The 9,941-nt window shown below is 38.7% G+C and overlaps 1 protein-coding gene across 4 annotated transcripts in view; it reads right to left on the minus strand.

Annotated features, from left to right (window-relative positions):
- AMN1 (antagonist of mitotic exit network 1 homolog) overlaps positions 1 to 9,941 on the minus strand; it is an 87,749-nt gene that overhangs the window by 11,572 nt on the left and 66,236 nt on the right. The gene's annotated exons all lie outside the window — the stretch shown is intronic.

The following is a 9,941-nucleotide window of genomic DNA, read 5'->3' on the forward strand; positions in this document are numbered from 1 at the left end:
ATAAAAATTTTATAGTTTTTAACTAAATCATTGTAATCCTTTTAATTATCTTGAATTGTTAGTAAGTCTTTACATTTTTAGAGTTAAAATCTAATTAACATTATTGTATAGAAATTATACTTCTATTAAAAAAACAAAAACATAATTACCACACATTCAAATTTATACACAGTAGGCACTCAATGCTCTGTGTAACAAACATATTTATAGCTTCCACTGGAATTAAGCCTTTTTTTTAATCTACTATAAAATGTCTTCTTTAAAAATGAATAATCTTGTACAATAAATGCTTGACTGACCTGAAAAGGGAGGGGGCAACTTTAGTTGTTGTGCAATTAGCTTTTCAATTTTATCTTCAAGCTATTTTTGAAGCATCTCACAGAGTTGAATAAGATGCATTTCAAAAACAACAGCACAAAAGAAATGAAAGAGAACCTAAATAAATGGAAAGATGTTCTGTGTTCATGGATTGGAAGACTTAATATTGTTAAGATGTCAATGCTAACCAATGCTATACACGGATTCAATGCAAACTCTTATCAAAATTCCAACAGTCTTTTTTGCAGAAAATGGAAAAGCTGATCCTCAAACTCATACGGAAATATAAGGGGCTCTGAATTGCCAAAACAACCTTGAAAAAGAACAAAGTAGGAGGACTCACATTTCCCAGTGTCAAGCTTACTTCAAAGCTACTGTAATCAAAACAAGGTGGTACTGTTACTGGCATAAGGACAGACATACAGACCAACGGAACATAATTGAGAGTCCAGGAATAAACCCATATATCTGTGGCCAACTGATTTCTGAAAAGGGTGCCCAGGCCATTCAATGGGGGAAACAATAATGTCTTTAACAGATGACGCTGGGACAACTGGATTTCTACATGTAGAAGAATGAAGTTGAATCCCTACTTCACACCTTATATGAAAATTAACTCAAAATGGATCAATGACCAATATGTAAGAGCTAAAACTACAACACTCTTAGAAAACGTAAGGGTAAATCTTCATGACCTTGTAGTTGGCAATGGATTCTTAGATATGACATCAAAAGCAGGAGCAACAAAAGAAAAAATAAATTGGACTTCATCAAAATTAAAGACTTTTATACATGAACGGACATTATCAAGAAAGTAAAAAGATAAGAAAATATTTGCAAATCATATATCTGATAAGGGTTTATGATCCAGGATATATAAAGAACTCCTACAACTTAACAACAAAAAGACTACAGCTCAATTTAAAAATGGGCAAAGACCCGAATAGGTATTTCTCAAAAACGGATATACAAGTGGCCAATAAGCATATGAAAAGATGTCCAACATCTTAGTCATTAGGGAAGTGCATATCAAAACTAAAATGAGATACTACTTTATTTTTTTACTGAGATTTAGGTGAAAGTTTCCAGAACAAATTAGTTTCTTATTCAAAAATTTATACACAAATTGTTTCCTGGCACTGGCTGCAATCCTGCATTATTTCAGCACTCTCCCCTTTTCCCTTTCCACACCGGGTTCACCATGTCCATTTGTCCAATTTTCCTGTCCCCTCCTGCCTTCTCATCTTTGTTCCTGGGAAGGTGTTGCCCATTTGATCTCGTATACTTGACTGATCTAAAAAGACGTTCCTCACGTGTGTTATTGTTTGTCTTATAGGCCTGCCAAATCTTGCTGAAAGGTGAACTTTGGGAATGTCTTCAATTCTGAGTTAGGAGGGTGTCCAGGGGCCATAGCCTCTGGGGTTCCTCTACTCATTGTCAGACCAGTAAGTCTGGTCTTTTTTGTAAATTTGATAATTTGTTTGATCATTTTTCTCCTACTCTGTCCAGGACCCTCTGTTATAATCCCAGTCAGGGTGGTCGGTAGTGGTAGCCTGGCACCATCTGCTTCTTCTGGTCTTGGGGTCGTGTAGGCTGTGGTTCATGTGGCCTATTAGTCCTTTAGACTAACTGTTCCCTTGAGTCTTTAGTTTTTTTCACTCTCCTTTGCTCCAGACTAGAAGAGAGTGATAGTTGTATCTTAGGTGGCTGCTCACAAGCTTTTAAGACCCTAGACGCTACTCACCAAAGTAGGATGTAGAATTTTGTCTTTAAGAACTATGTTATGCCGACTGACATAGATGTCCCTCGAGTCTATGGTCCTTTGCCCCTGAGCCTGGGAACTTCATCCTGTGAGGTGCTTAGTTATGTCTAAGAGGTTTCCCCTACTGTGCCACTTGTATGCTTTTTTGTCTGTATTAACATATAGAGATACTACTTTACACTCACTAGGATGGCTATTGTTAAAAAACCCCAAAATAACAAATGTTGGCAAGGATGTGGAGAAAATTGGAACCCTCATACATTGCTGATAGGAATACAAAATGGTGTAGCTGCTGTGGAAAACTTTTTGGTGGTTACTCAAAAAGTTAAAATAGAATTACAGTATGACGCAGCAATTCAACTCCTAGTATATACCCAAAGAGTTGAAAGCAAGGACTCAAACAGATACCTGTACACAAATGTTCATTGCAGCATTATTCACAGTAGCCAAGAGGTGGAAACAACCCAAGTGTCCATCAACAGATGAATGGATAAACAAACTGTGGCATATACACATGATGGAATATTATTCAGTCATAAGAAGGAATGAAGTCCTGATATATGCTACAACATGGATGAACCTTGAACACATGATGCTAAGTGAAATAAGCCAGACACAAAGGGACAAATATTGTATGATTTCACTTATGCAAAATACCTAGAATAGGAAAATTCATACAGACAGAAAGTAGAGTTTACCAGGGGCTAGGCCAAGGGGAGAAAAGGGAGTAATAAAAAATTTTGGAAACAGTTGTAAAAGTTGCACAGCATTGTGAATGTAATTAAGACCACTGAATTGTACATTTAAAAATGGTTAAAATGGCAAATTTTATGTTATATGTATTTTTGTTGTCACGATAAAATTAAAAACAAACAAACCCCAAAAGCCCATCTTTAATATTTAAATGTTATTACTAATTATATAGTTTTCAAAGATTTTTAAATAGTAAATATGATCAACATATTTGATAGTACTTTCCTGTAACATTGCTAGATGGTAAGCTTATTCTAAAAGGCTGGATCTTACGTTTTACAGGTAGGATGGGGACATAAGAAGAGGTGAGGGAATAGTATCTATGCATTGAGACTAGCTTGGCTTTCCATGAGAGTATTTTCAGTACACTTTACAGTACAGAGTGGGTGTCAAGAGGAACTGCTAATAGAACTTTCAGCCAGGGATGCTATACTGACTTTGTACTGCACATTCTGAGGGAATGCCATACACATAGATTACAAGGTGAACAGCAATCCTTTGAGTTGACCAAAACACTGTCCCTATTCACTGGCACTGTGCTGAAGTACATTAGTGTTCAGGAAATGGATTGCAAGTGTGGCACTGATAGCTTCAGCCTTTAGGGTTGATGGTCACCTCAGATCTCGAAATGTCTCTTCTGTTTGCCCCAGTGGGTTGCACAATATTATAACTTATAGCTTGTGCAAAGGCAGATCTAGATTTTATGGGTACAAGGTGTGGTGTCACCTTGCAGAAAGCACTTTGGCCTTCGTTCTAGGTTCTTTTGAGCCGTACCAACACCGGAGGCTAATGTATGGAGGCTGAGAAGACAAAGAAGTACCCTTGTGGCCTGATGCTGACTAAGCCTCAGAGGTATGATGTAAGAGCCCTGAGCCCTAAGGCTCAGATGGAGCTTCCTGGCTGGTGATCATCCATGAGAGGGGGTAGTGTGTCCCTCTTTGGCACATGGAAGCTGTGTGCTGTGACCCTTCCAGAACTCACCATGAGTTTCTTCATTTTTATCCTTTTTGGTTGTAATAAATCCGTAGTAAGTACAGTACACTCTCCGTGAATACTTTGAGTTGTTCCAGTGAATTAATGAACCCACAGGGACAGTGAGAGCCAGCAGGGGCTGGTGTCTGCCTGTTTGGCAGTTTGAAAGAAGGTGTCCTTCTAACATGGTGAGTTCTGACCTAATTCTGGGTGACTAGGGCTGAAAGATGATATCCATGTAACTTGTGAGCTCTGAACCAGCTCCGGGGTGCCAGGGCTGAGAGAGTGAATGCCTTGTGAGCAGAAGCAACAAGAATTAGAAAAGTGGGAAAACAAGGGCTGAATCCATTTCCACACTTTGGGAATTGGATTCATGCTGAACCTTACCATGCAGTTAGCAACAAAAGTCAGATTTGCCCACTGTGCCCCTTGCTGAGTACAGTGGGGCCTGGAATTTATATAAATTTGGGAGCCTTCTCTGAGAAAGAAAATACAAAAATGAAATAAAGTATAAAAGTGCATCACAATTACTTAGAATGAGAAAAATCATCACAACGAAATACTGCATAACTGGAGATTCAGGTTTCTTTCTTCTGAGCTCTCTTTAGTCAGTTTATCAGAAATGCTTACATAGAACTGCTTACTGACTGCATCCTGGTTTCCCTGCCTTACCATAGAACACTCTAGAATTTCTAGCAACTCCCAGCACTTAGAGGAGCCCTGTGTAAGTGAAGGACCCTGAAGCTTAAGCTTCATTAACTTCATGGCAAATCTACCTCTGGTGGCATGATAGAAAAAAGGTGTAGAGTCTCTTAGATAGGCCTGAACACTAATAGTTTTTCTCACCCCTTTTGATCTCTCTGTATTGCATAGATTGTTTTCTGATTATAGACATTTTAGCTGGCGTTTCTAAGATTATTTTGGCTTTTTTCTTAGTTGTGAAATTATTTATTATGTATTATATACAAGTCTTTGTTTTCTGATTATTTTTGCCACTCCTCTATACAAACTGAAAACCCATTGCCACCGAGCCGATTCTGACTCATAGCGACCCTATAGGACAGAGTAGAACTGCCCCATAGGGTTTCTAAGGAGTGGATGGTGGATTTGAACTGCTGACCTTTTGGTTAGCAGCCGAATGCTTAACCACTGTGTCACCAGGGTTCCCGTTCCTCTATAGGAGTAAATAAATTCTACAGGAATTTACTATTGGGCATAAATAGGAAGACACTTTTCCCCCTAACAGTAAGCTGCTAAGTGCTTCACTACCATGCCACCAGGTCTCCCTAGTAGGCATACAACCTATTTTTATGTAATTAACATTTTTGCTGCTAGATGGCAGTATTACACTACTCAAAATCTTCTTAGGCACCTTCTTCTGATGAAAATATAGTCAGGGTATCTAGAACTGTGGATTTCAACAGTAGGAATATTCAATGCCTGTGGGTTTGTTATGCTGTAGGGAGAAACTGTGGGCACCCTTAAGTACTTCATGATCCTTGCCATAATATTTTATAGAAACACAGACTTTATGGACTGAAAAAGACCCTGAAGATCAATTAAATCAATCATACTTCTTTTTTTAAAATTGTACTTTAGCTGAAGGTTTATAGAACAAACTAGCTATCTCATTAAAAAATTAGTAGACATACTGTTTTATGACATTGGTTACCAACCCCACAACATGTCAACACTCCCCTTCTTTACCTTGGGTTCCTTATTACCAGCTTTCCTGTCTCCTCCTGCCTTCTAGTTCTTGCCCCTGGGCTGGTGTGTCCCTTTAGTCTCGTTTTGTCCTATGGGCCTGTCTAATCTTTGTCTGAAGGGTGAACCTCAGGAGTGACTTCATTACTGATCTAAAAGTGTGCCTGGGGGCCATACTCTCAAGGTTTCTTCAGTCTCTGGCAGGCCAGTAAGTATGGTCTTTTTTTTGTGAGTTAGAATTTTGTTCTATATTTTTCTCCAGCTCTGTCTGGGACCCTCTGTTGTGATCCCTGTCAGAGCAGTCAGTGGTGGTAGCCAGGCACTACCTGGTTGCGCTGGACTCCGTCTGGTGGAAGCTGTAGTAGTTGTGGTCCATTAGTCCTTTGGACTGATCTTTCCCTTGTGTCTTTGGTTTTCTTCATTCTCCCATGCTCCAGATGGGGAGAGACCAGTGGAGTATCTTAGATGGCTGCTCAGAAGCTTTTAAGACCCTAGACACACTACTCGCCAAAACAGAATGTAGAACCTTTTCTTTATAAACTATGTTATGTCAACTGAGCTGGATGTTCCCCGAGACCACGGTCCCTACAATGCTCAGCCCAGTACTTCGGTCCCTCAGGGAGTTTGGATGTGTCTATGGAGCTTCCATGACCTTGCCTTGGACAAGCTGTGCTGGCTTCCCCATTGTGTACTGTCTTACCTTTCATTAAAGTTACCACTTATCTATTGTCTATTTAGTGTTTTTCCATCACCACCACTCCCCCCCCTCGTAATGATCAAAGATTGCTTCTTTTTGTGTGTAAACCCTTTCATGAGTTTTTATAGTAGTGGTCTCATAATACAATATTTGTCCTTTTGTGGCTGACTTATTTCACTCAGCATAATGCCCTCCAGATTCATCCATGTTGTGAGATGCTTCGCAGATTCATCGTTCTTTATCGTTGTATAGTACTCCGTTGTGTGTATGTACCATAGTTTATCCATTCACCTGTTGATGGCCACCTAGGTTGTTTCCATCTTTTTGCTATTGTGAACAATACTGCAATGAACATGGGTGTGCATATGTCTATTTGTGTGATGGCTCTTATTTCTTTAGGATATATTCCTAAGAGTAGGATTCCTGGATCATATGATATTTCTGTTTCTAGCTTTCTAAGGACACGCCATATCGTTTTCCAAAATGGTTGTACCATTTTGCATTCCCATCAGCAGTGCAGACGAGTTCTAGTCTCCCTGCAGCCTCTTCAACATCTGTTATTTTCTGTGTTTTTGATTCGTGCCAGTAACGCCAAAGTGAGATGGTATCTCATCATGGTTTTGTAAATCAATCACACTTCTGATGCTTGATGTCACCTCCTATTTCCTTCCCTTTGCTAGTAACAGTTAAGCTACTTTACACCAAAGGCTCAAGAAATTGTCTACTGGGAAAAGAATTATATGCGGTTCAGGTGGCTTAGGTATTACTTCCAGTTCTATTATCAATTATTTCTAACATCTGGGGCAAGCCACTTAAATCCATTGTCTCTGTTCCCTTACCTTTAAAATGAGGGAGTTGTGTAGATGACCTCTAAGATGACTTTCACCAAGTCTCTAAAAATCTGTGACTAATATAATGGGGACCACTTTTTGAAAGAGATTCATGGCATGGACTTTTGGAGCGCCAGGAATAAAAAGAAACTGAGAACTATAAAATGTTAACAACTAATTTTTCAAACATTCAAGGAAAGTATAATATGGGCATTTTTGGTAAAATATATAGTGAAAAAAAGTGAGGCTGGGCACATTTTTACAAACAATGATCAAAGTTCCAATGCTTCATTACAGTGTCTGACATAAAGCAATTCTGCCATGCCAGTTTAGTAATAAATGAATGAAACAGAAGGAGGAAGCAGAATAATATAGGGTTTAGAAAAAGAAAAGTAGGAAATAAAAGAGTCATCTTTTAAGTAAAGAATCAGCTTAAATTAAAGGGAAACTCTGAAGCAAACCACTTGAGTCTTAAAGTACTTTGTTTTGGGGGTCTTTGTGGTAAATCTTGAAATATTTATTATCTGGGAAGCTATGTAAAGATCTTGCCTCTAAAGCAGCCCAGCTGAAACAAATCCTCAGGTGCAACTACAATTCAACTCAACACAATCAGAAGAGGTAGATTTCCTGTTGGGTTTTCCTGCCTTTCATTAGGACTCTCTTGCTGTCTAATTGTTTTACTGTTCTTCTGTTAAAAATTTTTATAGAGGCAAGAGTTAAAATGGCTTCTCTGGGCCAAGAGCCAAACAAAAATTAGTCATAAGGCCATTTAAAAAAGCAACAGCATGATGTAGAATCGAACTTGTGCAAGTTTTCCTTATCAGTTGTTAGGTGCCGCTGAGTTGCTTCTGACTCATAGCGACCCTATGTACAAGAGAATGAAACACTGCCCGGTCCTGAGCCATCCTCACAATCGTTATGCTTGGGCCCACTGTTGCAGCCACTGTGTCAGTCCATCTCGTTGAGGGTCTTCCTCTTTTTCACTGACCCTCTACTTTACCAAGCATGATGTCCTTCTCCAGGGACTGGTCCCTCCTGATAACATGTCCAAAGTATGTGGGACAAAGTGTCACCATCCTCGCTTCTAGGGAGCATTCTGGCTGTACTTCTTCCACGACAGACTTGTTCATTCTTCTGGCAGTCCATGGTATATTCAACATTCTTTGCCAACACCATAATTCAAAGGCATCAATTCTTCTTCAGTCTTCCTTATTCATTGTCCAGCTTTCACATGCTTATGAGGTGACTGAAAACACCATGGCTTGGGTCAGGTGCACCTTAGTCTTCAATGTGACATCTTTGCTTTTTAACACTTTAAAGAGGTCTTTTGCAGCAGATTTGCCCAGTGCAATGTGTCGTTTGATTTCTTAACTGCTGCTTCCATGGGCGTTTATTATGGATACAAGTAAAATGTAATCCTTGACAACTTCAATCTTTTCTCCATATATCATGATGTTGTTTATTGGTCCAGTTGTGAGGCGTTTTGTTTTCTTTATGTTGAGGTGTAATCCATGCCAAAGGCTGTAATCTTTGATCTTCATCAGTAAGTGCTTCAAGTCATCTTCACTCTCTGCAAGCAAGGTTGTGTTATTTGCATAACGCAGGTTGTTAATGAGTCTTCCTCCAATCCTGATGCCCCGTTCTTCTTCATATAGTCCAGCTTCTCGGATTATCTGCTCAGCATACAGATTAAATAAGTACAGTGAAAGGATACAATCCTGATACACATACTTCCTGACTTTAAACCACACAATATCCTCTTGTTCTGTTCAAACAACTGCCTCTAGGTCTATGTACAGGTTTCTCATGAGCGCAATTAAGTGTTTCGGAATTCCCATTCTTCGAAACGTTATAATTTGCTATGATCCACACATTTGAATGCCTTTGCGCAGTCAATAAAACACAGGCAAACATCTCTCTGGTATTCTCTTCTTTCAGCCAAGATCCATCTGACATCAGCAGTGATATCCCTCATTTCACATCCTTTTCTGAATCCAGCTTAAGTTAGCAATACTTACCAAAATGAATTAGCAACACTCATCCAATCAAGATAAAGCAGCTTAGCGTTCAGTGATCAACTTTCCCAAAACAAAAGGAAAATTAAATGTGATTAACTAATCTAAGCAAAGGGCAAGATACTTACTCATCCAAGCAAGTCACTGTGTGGAGCCCTGGTGTTTCAGTGGTTAAGGCTCGGCTGCTAATCAAAAGGTCAGCAGTTTCAATCCACCAGCCACTCCTTGGAAACTCTATGGGGCAGTTCTACTCTGTTCTGTAGGGTCACTATGAATTAGAATCTACTCGATGGCAATAGGTTTTCGGGTTGTGTCACTGTGTAAACTTGAGCCTCCTCACCATTTTCAGTCTGGGGTTCTCCCTGTTTGAGAACAGTTTCTCACTCAATAAACCTTGTTAACTCTAATTGACTCATTAAACAAATTTTTTCTTTGATGCTTTTAAAGTCTAAACTTCCATGCTTATGAATACTGTGAACATATTTAGATAATCATGAGAAATTGAAATGCATGTGTATTTTAGGAGATTAACAATGGTGCATAAATTGAACTTACAGATAATATCATTGCAGATATAATTGAATTAAAAAGAATTTAATGAGTTAAAAAATTTTCTGTCCACTATATTAACTTCCATAAAAACTACATTTTGATTTACTATATTTCAAATAGCAGCTTAGTTTGTTGTCTTTTCTGCAGAAATCAAATCAAAGTGCTTCTAGAAATTTTTTTTTCCATCTTTTTCATATGATTTTTTTTTTTTATTGTACTTCAGGTGTAGGCTTACAGAACAAATAGTTTCTCATGAAACAGAAGTACACATGTTGTTTTATGACATTAGTTAACAACCCCACAACATATCAACCCTCTAACTTCTCAACCTTTTTTTT

Source organism: Trichechus manatus, unplaced genomic scaffold, assembly GCF_000243295.1.
Source record: "Trichechus manatus latirostris isolate Lorelei unplaced genomic scaffold, TriManLat1.0 scaffold00112, whole genome shotgun sequence".
Lineage (NCBI taxonomy): Eukaryota > Metazoa > Chordata > Mammalia > Sirenia > Trichechidae > Trichechus > Trichechus manatus.